Raw genomic sequence first — 15,000 nt, forward strand, 5'->3', positions numbered from 1 at the left:
CATAAAGGTAAAATTATTAAGTTATTATCAGATTACAAGATAGTACACAGCATTGCTAGAAATAAGAGTCAAAACGGCTCAAAAACCAGTTATCTCTAATATATACTGGTGAACTCGGGGAAACTAGTAAATATAAATCCAACTTACTACATAGCGATTAAAAATCGCTATGAATTTGCAGACTTACCCATATCACGTGATTTCGGACCCTGCATTAAGCTACAAATTATGACATGATTCGCTCTTATAATAACTCATCAGTGAAGGTTAGCGTAATTATTACTTGAGTCACATAGTTTGTAGCTTGCTTTAATCAGTTTATTTCTTGTTTCCAGAACTAGTTAAATGTATGTTAATACCATCCTTGTTGGATTCTTCGCTGGATTAATGTTTATCTCGGATTAATACTTATCCCAGATTATATATATGCATGTGTTTGTGTATATAGATATGCATTTGTGTGTGTATGTGCGAGCGTATACGCATCGAAACATTCTTACACACGTATACATATATATTATACGCATATATCTATTTGTATTGCGTGAACGTGCGTGTATATATAATATGCGTGTTTGTGTATGCGTGTTTGCCTATGTGTATATGTGCATATCTGCATATATATGTGTGTGTGTATGCATAGACAAATATACAGATATGTACATACACACATACATACATTTACACATACATATGATATATATATATAGATGATTATATATATATCATATACATATGATATATATATATCTGATATATATATATAATATATATATAGATATATATATGATCTATATATATATATATATATATATATATATATATATATATATATTTATATATGCTTATGTGGTGTGATGGTGTGTATATTTATATATATATATATATATATTATTTACGTATGTGTCACACCACCTGTTTTCGTATTTTGTTCTTTTGTGAATTCTCCTATATATACACACACGCCCCCCCCCCACACCACATACCGCGACCCGACTTTTCGTTCGATGTCGCTTTGTCCGACGTCACTTTGTCCACGTCTTTTGATCTGACGTCTTTTTGTTCGATGAGTTTTTGTCCAACAACTTTTTGTCCAGTTTTAAATAAACCCTTTAGAAAACAAGATGAACATCAAAATCAAAGAATCATTGAGAATTTTATTTATAGGATTCAAGTAAAATACTGTGGAAAAATGCATTTAATAATGGTCATTTTAAAATAGTAATGAGATATAACTAATGATTTATTATGATCACTTAAAACTGATGCAGATTATATGCCACACTCTTCAAAAGATCAGTTCTTCTTCTTGTCCTATATTCAATGACCAATCTTGTGAGGCGTTCAGTTATTTTTCGATATCGTGTACATGAATCTGACGGATCTCTTCGAAGAAATTCTGTCATTTTACCTTGAGCAAACCCTTCCTCTTCCTTCAGAGTCTTGATTAATTTCCAAATATTTAAATGTGCTCCAACCGCTGAAGGCTTTATCGCAGAATGAAAACAATCCGCAGCATTATTTGTTCTAGGGAGATTTTGAAGAATACACTGATTAACATTTCAAACAGCTATCAGGAATGTAGCACCAAGTCCTCTCACAATGTCTATGTAAGTCAAGACGAAGTAAGCGATAAATTCTGCAGGTATTTCTTCATTGTCTATTAATTCTTCATAGGCATCTTCGGCATCTTCAACGGGTAGGAAGGCTAATGCCGAAAAACATCGAATTTTAAGACAGAATCCAGTGTCTTTACTGTATTTTTCTTTGAGGCCTAAATCTGTAATTTTTCGAAATACTGATTGGCTCGAATGAAGCAAACATGCCGCAATGGATGGATTAGGGAATGATGAATTAAATGCCTTATGAACTGCAACAACACCATATGTATATATGGTGTATGTACATACATATGTATGTATGTATATGTGTGTGTGTATACATATATATACATATATATATAATGGAGTGGCTGTGTGGTAAGTAGCTTGTTTACCAACCACATGGTTCCGGGTTCAGTCCCACTGCGTGGCACCTTGGGCAAGTGTCTTCTACAATAGCCCCGGACCGACCATGCCTTGTGAGTGGATTTGGTAGACGGAAACTGAAAGAAGCCTGTCGTATATATGTATATATATATATATATATAATATATATATATATATATAATATATATATATATATATATATATATATATTATATATATATATAAAATGGAGTTAACGCAGGTTTAAACAAGTATTTTTACTTTCTACATATGTTTCGAAAATTCCACTGATACTTATTCAAAAGAATAAAAGGTATAAACAATGCAATCTTCTCTTCGGGAAAGTGAAAAACGAAACTCGTCAATACGACATTTTAGCAAAAAATGATGGATTCGTATAGCGATAGACAGAACGCTATTAATATTGTTTAAAAAAAACGTTATATGATATAACGTCATAAGTAGCTAACAGAAAGAGTAGGATATTAATAGTGAATGTTAAAATAAAGGAAATTAAAGTTTAAAATATATAATGATAGAGACTACTTATATGCACTAAAAGTATATTTCTGCCAATGCTTACATCTGTATGCTCGTTATATAACCGTGTTTACTAGAGTATTTTTAGAAAAAATAATGAAAAATAGCTCAGAATTGCAGAGAAGACAGAATTTCTTGCCTTTGTCATATGGTATCGAAATTGAGAGGATCAACCATTCTAAATGAAATTGTTCATTGTGGTCTTTTAAATCCTAAATCAGTTTGCTGAGACCGGTACTATTCCGTTTATTTCTATCCTTAAATGTTGAGTAATGGATAGAAATTCGTTTAGATAACTCTAACGATGTGCTTCCAATGTAAAATCGTACTTTATTACGAGTACTGATTATACACTGGTATATAGAATTTTTAATCTTAGAGTTACTTGACATAAATTTAATTCTATTGGAATTGACTTCAGATACAATAACTTGTTATTAATATTTCTAGAGGTTGGATGGTATTAGCTAAATTAATGTTAGTATTAGTAAATGTATTAATATTTAACAGTTTGTTATTATGAGAAGATATAATTTGCAAGAGATTTTTTGTGTTTGAAAAACCTATCCTACCTTATGTGAATTAATTAAGAGTAATATCTAGAATTGTTTGGAAAATTCCTAGCAATAGCTTGACGAAACAGCAGTGGGAGATAGATTTAATTTGTCTCCCGTAAGGAATTATTAACCAAATATTTTTACTAGTATTCATAGCGTAATTACTTTTGAAGGTGTTATATTTACTTTTAGATCGGTAATAGGGAAATAAATAAGGGTTATCTGCCTTCATTCGCTTTGTATCGGTGCGTAAGTTATGTTTGTTATCAATAATTCTTTTACGACTAGAAATCTTATCTACATTATTGAATTTACAATTAGACTGAGCAGAATCAATGTAGAAAATGTTTCTGTATAACCTGCTTTGATTAAGGCAGAGTTATAGAATTCAGCGTTATTATTGAAAATATCAACATTAGCAGATAATTTAGATAATCTAAATGAAATATCTCTAACTAAATTCTTAGTAATTGCTCCAGGATGATTACTAAATTTGCTAATGTACTTAAGATTGGTCAACGGTTTATGATATGGGAAGTAAGAGTCACTGTGTAAATTAAGCGTAATATCTAAAAAGTTGGCCTTCGTCAGATCGTCATCAAAAACGATTTTTAAGCCCATTCTACTGAAAAAAATTAACTAAACTATTCTTAACTTTTTGTACCTTTTGGTTGGAAACATTTTGGAGGTAAAGTACACAATCATCACGATATAGACCCCCATAAATGTTAGGGAACTCTTCAGCCATTTCAAAAAGAATATATATACAGACCAAATCAGCTATCTGTGCTGAATCAGAACTTCCCATTGGTATATCGAAACTATATTGTTTAAACCTGCGTTAACTCCATTTTTTATTCATATTATTCAAAATATTCAACGTAAACACGAAGTTTCAACCTTTATAAACAAGGAGTTACAACATCTTTACTTGTGAGATTTTTGCTGCCCTGGTAACTATTTATTTATTTTTCCGTGTTAATTGTTAACAAGGTAAAATACACTCATCTATATATATATAATATATATATATATATTATATATATAATATATATATATATATATATATATAATATATAATGCTGGCGTGTGTTTATGTCCCCGTCACTTAGCGGTTCGGCAAAAGAGACCGATAGAATAAGTACTGGGCTTACAAAAGAATAGTGTCCTGGGGTCGAGTTGCTCGATTAAAGGCGGTGCTCCAGCATGACCGCAGTCAAATGACTGAAACAAGTAAAAGAGTAAAAGAGAGTATATATATATATATATTTGTATATATATATATATATATATATATATATAATTCGCTAAATTATTTATATTTATATACATAATTTAGCGAAGAAGCTGGACCTCGTCCTCAAACTAAGCTATAACTGTAACTACCTAGACAACCATGACCTTAGTAGATTCTGCTCTCCCCCCAGGTCACAGAGAGGAAGACCACCCACCATCACCTCGGCAGTGAAGAAAAACACCGCAGAGCGCTGGAGTAGCTGGACCATACTCACCCAGGACCGTGAGAACAACAGTCAGGTGAAAAGAATGATTACACATGCAATAGGGGCTGGCATAAGAACCACATAGTACAGTTTAACAGGAAACTATACATGCAGGTTCAAGGTGCAGCCATTGGTGTCAGTGTGGTTGGAAATGTGGCCGGCCACTTCATGACCTGGTGGGACAGAAAACTTAATCCTTAGCGGAACAATCCACAACTGTTTTGCTTTACTGTAGGTATGAAAATGACATTAATATTCTAGTTAGGACAAACTCTAGTAACTATAATGTAGAAACCGAGAGCAGCATAATGGAGAGTATCTAGCACGTAGCTAATTCCATCCACCAAAATATCAAGGTAACTCTAGATTACTCCACTAGGTACCCTTACAATAGATTCCCTGTCCTTGATACTGAAATTTAGTTAGAGACTGTGAACAACAGAGTGCAGCTCCTCCACTCCTATTACATGAAGCCCATAGCTTTTAAGTATGTTGTTCACAAGAACTCCGCTTTGTCACACAACATGAAAATCAACATACTGATAGCAGACCTAGTTAGGATAATGAACAACGTGTCCCCACTCAAACCCTATGAATCAAAGAAACAAGTACAGAATTTCATCACCGCATGCAGTTCTCTGGATATGATCAGAAAGATGCGATATGGGTATACAGGGGTACTAAAAAGAAGTTAGATAACATCATATGTAATGAAACCAGTGATACCTACCCTAGATATAGAAGTACAGACAGAAATAGAATACAATGAGCTTGTGACAAAACAAACAGGGTGAACACGTGATATAAAACCGACAAATATCAAGGAGTGATGTTTGTAGAGGCCAAAGCCCATGGAGAACTAACCCGAAGATTCAGAAAAGCTCTGAAGGAGACCAAACTCGATATTAAGATCGTTGAAAAGCTGGGAGCTCCATCAAATCACAACTATGGAGGAGGTACTCCTTTGAGAATACCACATGCACCAATGACATCTGCATGATATGTAAGATTAACTCAGGCATTAACTGTAGAACTAGAAATGTAGTCTACAGCATAAGGTGCATAGAGGGTGCTTGTAAAGACAAGAACATGATGTACATTGGTGAGACATCTAGAAGCATTGCAGAGGGACTGAATGTACATTTGAGACAATATGACGACAAAAACAGTCCTCCATACTCTACCAAAATGTCAAAGACCAGCATGGAGACACACTGGGTTCACTTGACATCCACATTTTATCCAAGCACTCGCAGGACTCAAACAAATACATAAATGAAGCATTACCAGTACCAAATGGGGAATATACGTAGGAGGTAGTCATAGTCCAATACCCACATTTTACATATACACAGATAGAGTTGTTAATAGGTTATGTAGACGCATATATTTATATATATATATTATATATATATATATTATATATGTGTGTGTGTGTGTGGTGTGTGTGTGTGTGTGTGTGTGTGTGTGTGTGTGTGTGTGTGTGTTGTGTGTGTGTGTACGTATGTGTGTATGTGTGTGTAGGTAAATCGATATATAAGTAAACAGATAGATAGATACATAGGTAACACAGACAGACAAGCACACACACAATACACACATACATAAATGAAGACTGAAACACATGAACATATACACACACGCACACTTCACACACACACACACATACATACACACAAACACATGGACATGCAGAATACATACATGCATACATACAAACTGACGCAGACACATGTGCACAAACAAAAAGAACGCAGCGGACAGAGGTTGCAAGACGTAACGAAAATTAAAAAAAAAAAAAAAATTAAGGAAATCGAACAGGTGAGTGTGTTGAATAATAAGGCACTAAAAGAGAATGACTCTCCCAGACAAAACAGAATATATATATATATATATATATATATATATATATATATGTATGTATATATACACACACGCTTGTACACATTCGCACACAGACGTGGATGCACATACGAAAACATATATATCTGTGTGCCTATGTATACACACATAAATATGCATATATATACTTGTATATGTTTACCACACACACGCACTCACACAGATACACACATACAGATATATGAGGATAAGTGTGGAGGCGTATATTGTTATATATATAGCTGTTTCGTTCGATTGACTTTGCAGTGAACTTTACTTGCTTACTGTGTTAGGAACAATATTATTTCACATTCATTGGTGAACATCGGTGATTGTGCAGTGAACCGTAGGAAAACTCTAGCCATGATGAAATAATCCTGTTTACAGATACAATTACCGCAGACGCTTCACATTTATAACGAATGCGAATTGTGCAGTTTCGTATTTTTGTGTTAGAAAAGAAAATTGTGATAAATTTATAAATATACTAGCAGCATCGCCCGGTGTTGCTCGGGTTTGTTTCGACCCTTTAGAATTGGAATTTTTGAAAAGTAAAAAATTTTGCATTATGTAGCTTGTTATTCTCTTTAAGTGAACATTTTTCTGGTTGAAATGCACCGAAAAATGGCGACACAGCAGCCAAAAAATCGTAAAAAACAGGGATTTTCATAGAAAAAAAACACCTTTTTGATGTAAATAATTTTTGGTGTTAACATGGTCCGATTTGAATTTTATCTTCTACGGAATGAAGAGCAAGCCTTCTATCATACTCTCAATTTTGGTCAACTTGCGCCGTAGGGTCTCGGAGGAGATAGTGTTAGTTGAAGGCTACCTAACCTGCCATACACAGACAACTTCAGCTTTATACATAGTGAGATATATGAAAGGGTGCTGAAAATTTTCTGGCTTTAAGGGTGTCTTGAAAGGCCTGGTTGGAGGTCCAACTTTCCGAGTTTTATTACAGGTCTTAGAACAGCTGAAGGCCCGCTATAATGTGTGAATGTGAGAATAAAAGCATAGTTAACTAATTCTCCTGTACTGTATTTTACCCAAAGGCAGAAACTTTTCAGTACCCCTCTCTCCCTCTCTCTGTCTCACCCACCCCCACATATCTATCTATATACATTATTTACATTTGCCACTCTATCTCATTCTCTTCTTCATTCTGTCTATGGTCGTCATTTATTTTTTAACATATAGAAGACGATACAAAAACATGGACGGGACATTCGAAGCCTTCAATTTTCAGTCAAGAACCGGATCATCCTCGCAATTTCGGCTGATTAATCTTGAGATTGCCCCAATCTGGCCAGCCCCAAGGAAAATCTAAGCTAAGCGCATTAGATTCCTTGGAAGAAAGCCTCGAATGCATACAAAACAAAGACGGAAAAACGGACGATGTTACACGAATATGAATACAAAAATGCGTAAAAACAATAATAATACGTAAAAACAATAATGATAATAATAACAAAAATAAGACGTCACAAACAGGCATCTTTCGACAGGACGAGTAAACTTGAGCTGGCGTGTTAGAAAAATACCTTAGGGCAGAGAGAAAAAAATGTGTCTTGCCGCGACGACTGCTAAGCACAAAAGGCCGGCAATCGGTCAGTCAGTCACGTGTGAGGAGAAGAGAGGGAGGAAAAGAGGGACAGAGGAATTAGGGAGGGAGAGAAGAGAGAGAAAAAGGGGAACAAGGAACCAAGGAGGAGGAGAAGAGGGAAAGAGCGAGAAAGAGACAGATCAGAGTGAAGTGCAAAGTGAGAAAGGCAGAGAAATGTAGGAGAGGGGGGAGAGACAGTGTTATAGAGTCGTACCAAGTTTAGAGAAATATGTACTTACATATAAGACAAAGAGTATGTACGCCGCTATATATATATGTAAAAAAATACAAACTGAGACAAGAACGCAAAACATTTAGAAGACGATACAAAAACACGGACGGGATATATATATATATTTACACACACACACACATATTATATATATATATATATATATATTTAATCAATATAGGGAGGCAAAAAAATTTTGTAGAATTCTTTTGCCCCCAGCGGCCTAGTGGGAAAAAATTAAATAGTCATAAACCATTTTTAAGTCAATATCACAATCAAGTTTTACAGAATTAATGTTATTTTGCGGTGAAGCTTTTTGGCTGTTATTTCTAGTGGGTGAATGGCCTATTATGGCCGTTCCTTGATTGTGATATATATATATATATATATTATATATATATAATTCACTTCTTTAAAAGGGTTGTTCAATGTCAATTTCCACTAGCTAGACACGCACATGTATGTATAACCGTTTCTATTTCATTTCAGAACCTGATAGATAGATAGATAGATAGATAGATAGATAGATAGATAGATAGATAGATAGATAGATTTCTTTATTATCCACAGAAGGCTGCACACAGACGGGGCAGATTACAAAGTAGAACTTTTCTTTTTGGGGAGAAAAAAAAAGTGGGGTAGGTTTTCGATCAAAAGAGATTGTAAAAGGGAAAGAAAAAAGCGATCAATAAGGATCGTGTATCACAGAAATGTCATGATGTAAAGTGTAAAGGGGGAAGCAGATAAGGTTTATCCGTGGAAAGAAAAGCCTACGGAAAATAACACGGTAACCTCGGTCAATAATGTCACATGTTAACACATTTGTTTGCAAGAAAGTAACCCTCTGTTTAAAATTTTTCCGTGTTCATAGGATTATGCTCAAGGTGGCTTCGTCATTCATACGTACCATCCTTGCTACATTCACCCATCTTTTTTTGAAACATTCGCTAGACAAAACTTGTCTCTCTACTCTCACTTTCCTATTCAAGTGATATTGAAAGATAGATAGATAGATAGATAGATAGATAGATAGATAGATAGATAGATAATAGATAGATAGATAGATAGATAGATATAGAGAGATGCAGATATAACACAGCTTCTGAAATGAAATAGAAACGGTTATACATACATGTGCGTGCCTAGCTAGTGGAAATTGACATTGAAAAACCCTTTTAAAGAAGTGAATTATATATGTATATATATATATATATAAAGCAATATTATTTATTTTATTTTTAATAAAAATAAATAAATGACGATCATAGACATAATGAAGAGAATGAGATAAAAAGAGAGGAAGAGAGGTCATTAAGAAAGAAATATCCAATTTTCTTATGCACCAAGTTCGACAGTCGCTAACTCTAATGTTTCATCCTGACAATTCTTTATTTTACAACATTATAGAATTACATCATCACTTTTTGAAGTGCACTTCATGGTGTCTGAATAAATCGCAAGTTTTCTCTTCTAAATCAATTTTTATGAAGCCATGGATAGATAAAAAATTCGTGTTATTTATGAATATAAGTTCCATCGTGGAACCAATGCATCAATGAGGTGTTTGGTGAAGATGTGGCGAATGAGCGCACTGTACGTCGATTGTTTGAGAAGTCCCTGTCTGGTGACTTTACTCTTGAAAATCAGCCCCGTGGTAAACTTGAGACCAAGGTGGAAAATGATGAGCTGGAAATTGTAGTGGGAGTGGAAACACCTCAAACTTGTCCTATAGAGAACCTTTCCGGTTACTTTTAAGTACCCCCTCGTATATATATATATAGTAAGAATAACAATAAACATTGGATGGAATTTATAAATATTTTAATGCATCGCTACGCGCATTTCCACGAATCACATGTCTCTTAAGATAATAGTCGGTATTCACGGGATGATTATAGTGTAGTCCATAGTATCCGTGGGCATCGGGTAGATCATATCTCTATATATAAAACTGAAATGCGTTTCCACCGCTTGGATCACTTTCAAGGCCACTACATCCCGTCCGATTGACTCAAAAATTTACAGGGACATGTAAAATCCCTATCTTAAAAAGTGTCGTTGCTAGGGCCAAAAACTCACTTTCACAAGTCCACTTCCGTTCTTTAATGTATCTGTCTTCCTCAACTCACTCTCGCTATTTCCTCTCTTCCCAACACATTTTCACTCACTCTGTTTCCTACATTCCCATCACTTTCACTTCCTCAAACGGCCTTCTTTTATGTATCGGGTTATAATGAAATCGGGTTATATTAACCAAAATTCATAGAGAGAATTACCATCGCCACCAACAACACACAATCATGACAACAAATATTATGAATCTCGCCATCGCATTCTGTTGTCTGCCTGTCAACGCGCCGATGGAGCAAATACAAACAGAACACACCAACGAGCGTTCGTGTTCTGGTGATAACGTAGGTTTTTCGTATCTATTACATTTTAACATTTATTTAGAACCCTGCAAATTTTTCGTGCTAAATTTTCATTTTTTACTACTTTATTATTTTTTCTTAAATTGATGCTTTTATTAAAATTAATTCTAATTGTCTGGGTCAACAGTTCGTTTACTCGGAGGATATGGAAATTCCTATTACCCGTCAGAGAAATAACTCCAGCAGCTCACAACTATTTCAACAAAGACAAGGTTACCTGCTTACCAGTCGAATTCAGCGTCAACGCTCACGTATGACAGAGACTCCAACACACACACACACACACACACACACACACACACACACACACACACACATATACATATATATATATATATATATATATATATATATATATATATATATATATATATATATATATATATATATATATATATATATAATGTGCAGTATGTGGTCGGTTGAGCTGAAAATATGCACACCTATGTTAAAAGTGCTGGCAAGTTTGCATGACAACTATTTTTTTCCCTCAAATGAAAGGCGTGACCTCTAGGACAAAATTCCTCATCTTATAAAATGTGGCCCCAGTAGACCCGAATGAAATCGGGTTATATTAACCAAAATGTGAAAAGGGGTCTAAATGGGGCTGGAAGGGGATTAAAATTTAAAGGAGCGGGTGTTTAGGAATTCTCTGTTACATCAAGCTAAAAAATTTGCGAGAGCCTTTTAATCGTCAATGTGTTGCCGTCCATGATGAAGAAGTTTTGAATGCTTGCCATGGTGAGTCTACTGTCGTGAGAAAGAATCACTTCAAAACTTGGTGTTTAGGGATTTTCTTTTACATCAAGTTCAAAATTTTACGTCAGCCGTTAAACTGTCAATGCGTTGCTGTCAGATTCTATCCCTTCAAACTCTGGTTTCCAATATTTTATTATTTTTATTCAGCTCGCAAGTTCGTCTGTCCCTTTTAAATGTTAGTGTTTTGTTGTCTGCATTGAAGCAGACCTTTCCGTTGTTACTGCATGATATTTATGATTGATCTTTCTAAATGTTTTATTTCTCAACTTACTCAAGATCTTTTGTTGTTTATAAATGGGAGAGAGATAGATAAAGATAGAGAGTAAGAGAAAGCGAGGGAGAGTCCGAGAGAAAGGAAGAGTAAGAGAGTGGGGAAAGTGAGAGAGAAAGGAGAGAGAAACAAAGAGGGAGAATCATCATCATCATCATCCTCCTCCTCCTCCTCCTCCTCCTCATCATCATCATCATCGTTTAACGTCCGTTCTCCGTGCTAGCACGGGTTGGACAGTTTGACCGGGGTCTGGAAAGCCAAGAGGCTGCACCAGTCGGATCTGGCAGTGTTTCTACAGGTGGATGACCTTTCTAACGCCAACCACACTGTGAGTGTAGTGGGTGCTTTTTTCGTACTGCCGGCACAGGTGCCAGGGGGGCTGGCAGCCGCCACGATCGGTTGGTGCTTTTTACGTGCCACCGGCACAGAAGCCAGTCAAGGCGGCGCTGCAATCGGCCACGTTCGGATGGTGCTTTTTACGTGCTGAAAGAAAGCAACAGAAAGTAACAACCACAGGCCACTACATCCCGTCGGATTCACTCCAAAATTTACAGGGACATGTAAAATGAGGTGACGATGCCCTTACCTTATAAATCCCTATCTTAAAAGGTGTGGTTGCTAGGGCCAAAAACCCACTTTGACAAGTCTACTCTCGTTCTTTTACGTATCTGTCTTTCTCAACCACGCTATTTCCTCCATTCCCCTCTAACTCCCCTTCAGTTTCCCTTTATGAGTTCGTCAAACGGCGTTCTTTTATGTATCTGTCTGCATTCATAGAAAGAATTATCATCGCCACAACAACACACAATCATGAGAACAAATATTATGGATAAGATATTTCTTGCGTTCATTTATATATATGTGTGTGTGTGTGTGTTCTATACATAAATATGTATATATAATGTATATATACAAAGTGTATATATCTGTATTTATGTATATTAAACTTTTTAATACTTTTTGATAGTTATATATATTTTTAAACAAGTTGTAAATATAATTTAATAATTCTTATTTTAAATTTAAATAATTTAAATTTTTCAATTTTATATTTTCTATATTTTCTATATTATATTTTTATTTTTATGTTTTTGTTTTTGGTTTTTCACAGTTTGATTTGCCTATTAGTGGTTTTGCGTGCACACACACACTCACACACACACACACACACACACACACACACGCACACACATATTTTTCCTCAAATGAAAGGCGTGACCTCGAGGACAAAATTCCTCATCTTATAAAATGTAACCCCAGTACACCCGAATGAAATCGGGTTATATTAGCCAAAATGTGAAAAGGGGTCTACATGGGGCTGGAAGGGGATTAAAATTTAAAGGAGCGAGTGTTTAGGAATTCTCTGTTACATCAAGCTAAAAATTTTGCACCAGCTGTTTAATCGCCAATGTGTTGCTGTCCACGATGAAGTTTTCAATGCTTGCCATAGTGAGTCTACTGTCGTGAGAAAGAATCACTTCAAAACTTGGTGTTTACGAATTTTCTTTTACATCAAGTTCAAAATTTTACGCCAGCCGTTAAACTGTCAATACGTTGCTGTCCGTCGTTAAGAAATGCCAACCATGGTGACTCTACTATCCTCACATTCTATCCCTTCAAACTTTGGTTTCCAATATTTTATTATTTTTATTCAACTCGCAAGTTTGTTTGTCCCTTTTAAATGTTAGCGTTTTGCTGTCTGCCTTGAAGCAGACCTTTCCGTTGCCACTGCCTGATATTTATGATTGATCTTTCTAAATATTTTATTTCTCAACTTACTCAAGATCTTTTGTTGTTTATAAATGGGAGATAGATAGATAAAGATAGAGAGTAAGAGAAAGCGAGGGAGAGTCCGAGAGAAAAGAAAAAGTAAGAGAGTGGGGAAGTGAGAGAGAAACGAGAGAAACAAAGAGGGTGAATCATCATCATCATCATCGTTTAACGTCCGTTTTCCGTGCTAGAACGGGTTGGACAGTTTGACTGGGGTCTGGGAAGCCAGGAGGCTGCACCAGGTTCCAGACTGATCTGGCAGTGTTTCTACAGGTGGATGACCTTCCTAACGCCAACCACTCTGTGAGTGTAGTGGGTGCTTTTTTCGTACCGCCGGCACAGGTGCCAGGGGGGCTGGCAGCGACCACGATCGGTTGGTGCATTTTACGTGCCACCAGCACAGAAGCCAGTCAAGGCGGCGCTGCAATCGGCCACGTTCGGATGGTGCTTTTTACGTGCTGAAAGGAAGCAACAGAAAGTAACAACCACACTTTTACCCGCGCGTAGGGTGGGTCACCTTCAGCTAGTCTCTCTATATAAAACTGAAATGCGTTTCGACCGCTTGGATCGCTTTCAAGGCTACTACATCCCGTCGGATAGACTCCAAAATTTACAGGGACATGTAAAATGAAGTGACGATGCCCCTGGGCTACCTTATAAATCACTATCTTAAAAGGTGTCGTTGCTAGGGCCAAAAACCCACTTTCACAAGTCCACTCTTATTCTTTAATGTATCTGTCTTCCTCAACTCACTCTCACTATTTCCTCTCTTCCCAGCACATTTTCACTCACTCTATTTTCTACCTTACCATCACTTTCACTTCGTCAAACTGCGTTCTTTTATGTATCTGTCTGCATTCATAGAGAGAATTATCATCGCCACCAACAACACACAATCATGACAACAAATATTATGAATCTCGCCATCGCATTCTATTGTCTGCTTGTCAACGCGCCGATGGAGCAAATACAAACAGAACACACCCTGATGATAACGTAGGTTTTTCGTATCTCTTACATTTTAACATTTATTTAGAACCCTGCAAATTTTTCGTGCTAAATTTTCATTTTTTACTACTTTATTATTTTTTCTTAGATTGGTGCTTTTATTAAAATTAATTCTAATTGTCTGGGTCAACAGTTCGTTTCCTCGGAGGATATGGAAATTCCTATTACCCGTCAGAGAAATAACTCCAGCAGCTCACAACTATTTCAACAAAGACAAGGTTACCTGCTTACCAGTCGAATTCAGCGTCAACGCTCACGTATGAGAGACACTCCAACACACACATATATACACATATATATATATATATAATGTGTGCAGTATGTGGTCGGTTGAGCTGAAAATATGCACACCTATGTTAAAAGTGCTGGCAAGTTTGCATGACAACTATTTTTTTTCCTCAAATTAAAGGCGTGACCTCTAGGACAAAATTCCTCATCTTATAAAATGTGGCCC

The sequence above is a fragment of the Octopus sinensis genome, linkage group LG9 (assembly GCF_006345805.1).
Source record: "Octopus sinensis linkage group LG9, ASM634580v1, whole genome shotgun sequence".
Lineage (NCBI taxonomy): Eukaryota > Metazoa > Mollusca > Cephalopoda > Octopoda > Octopodidae > Octopus > Octopus sinensis.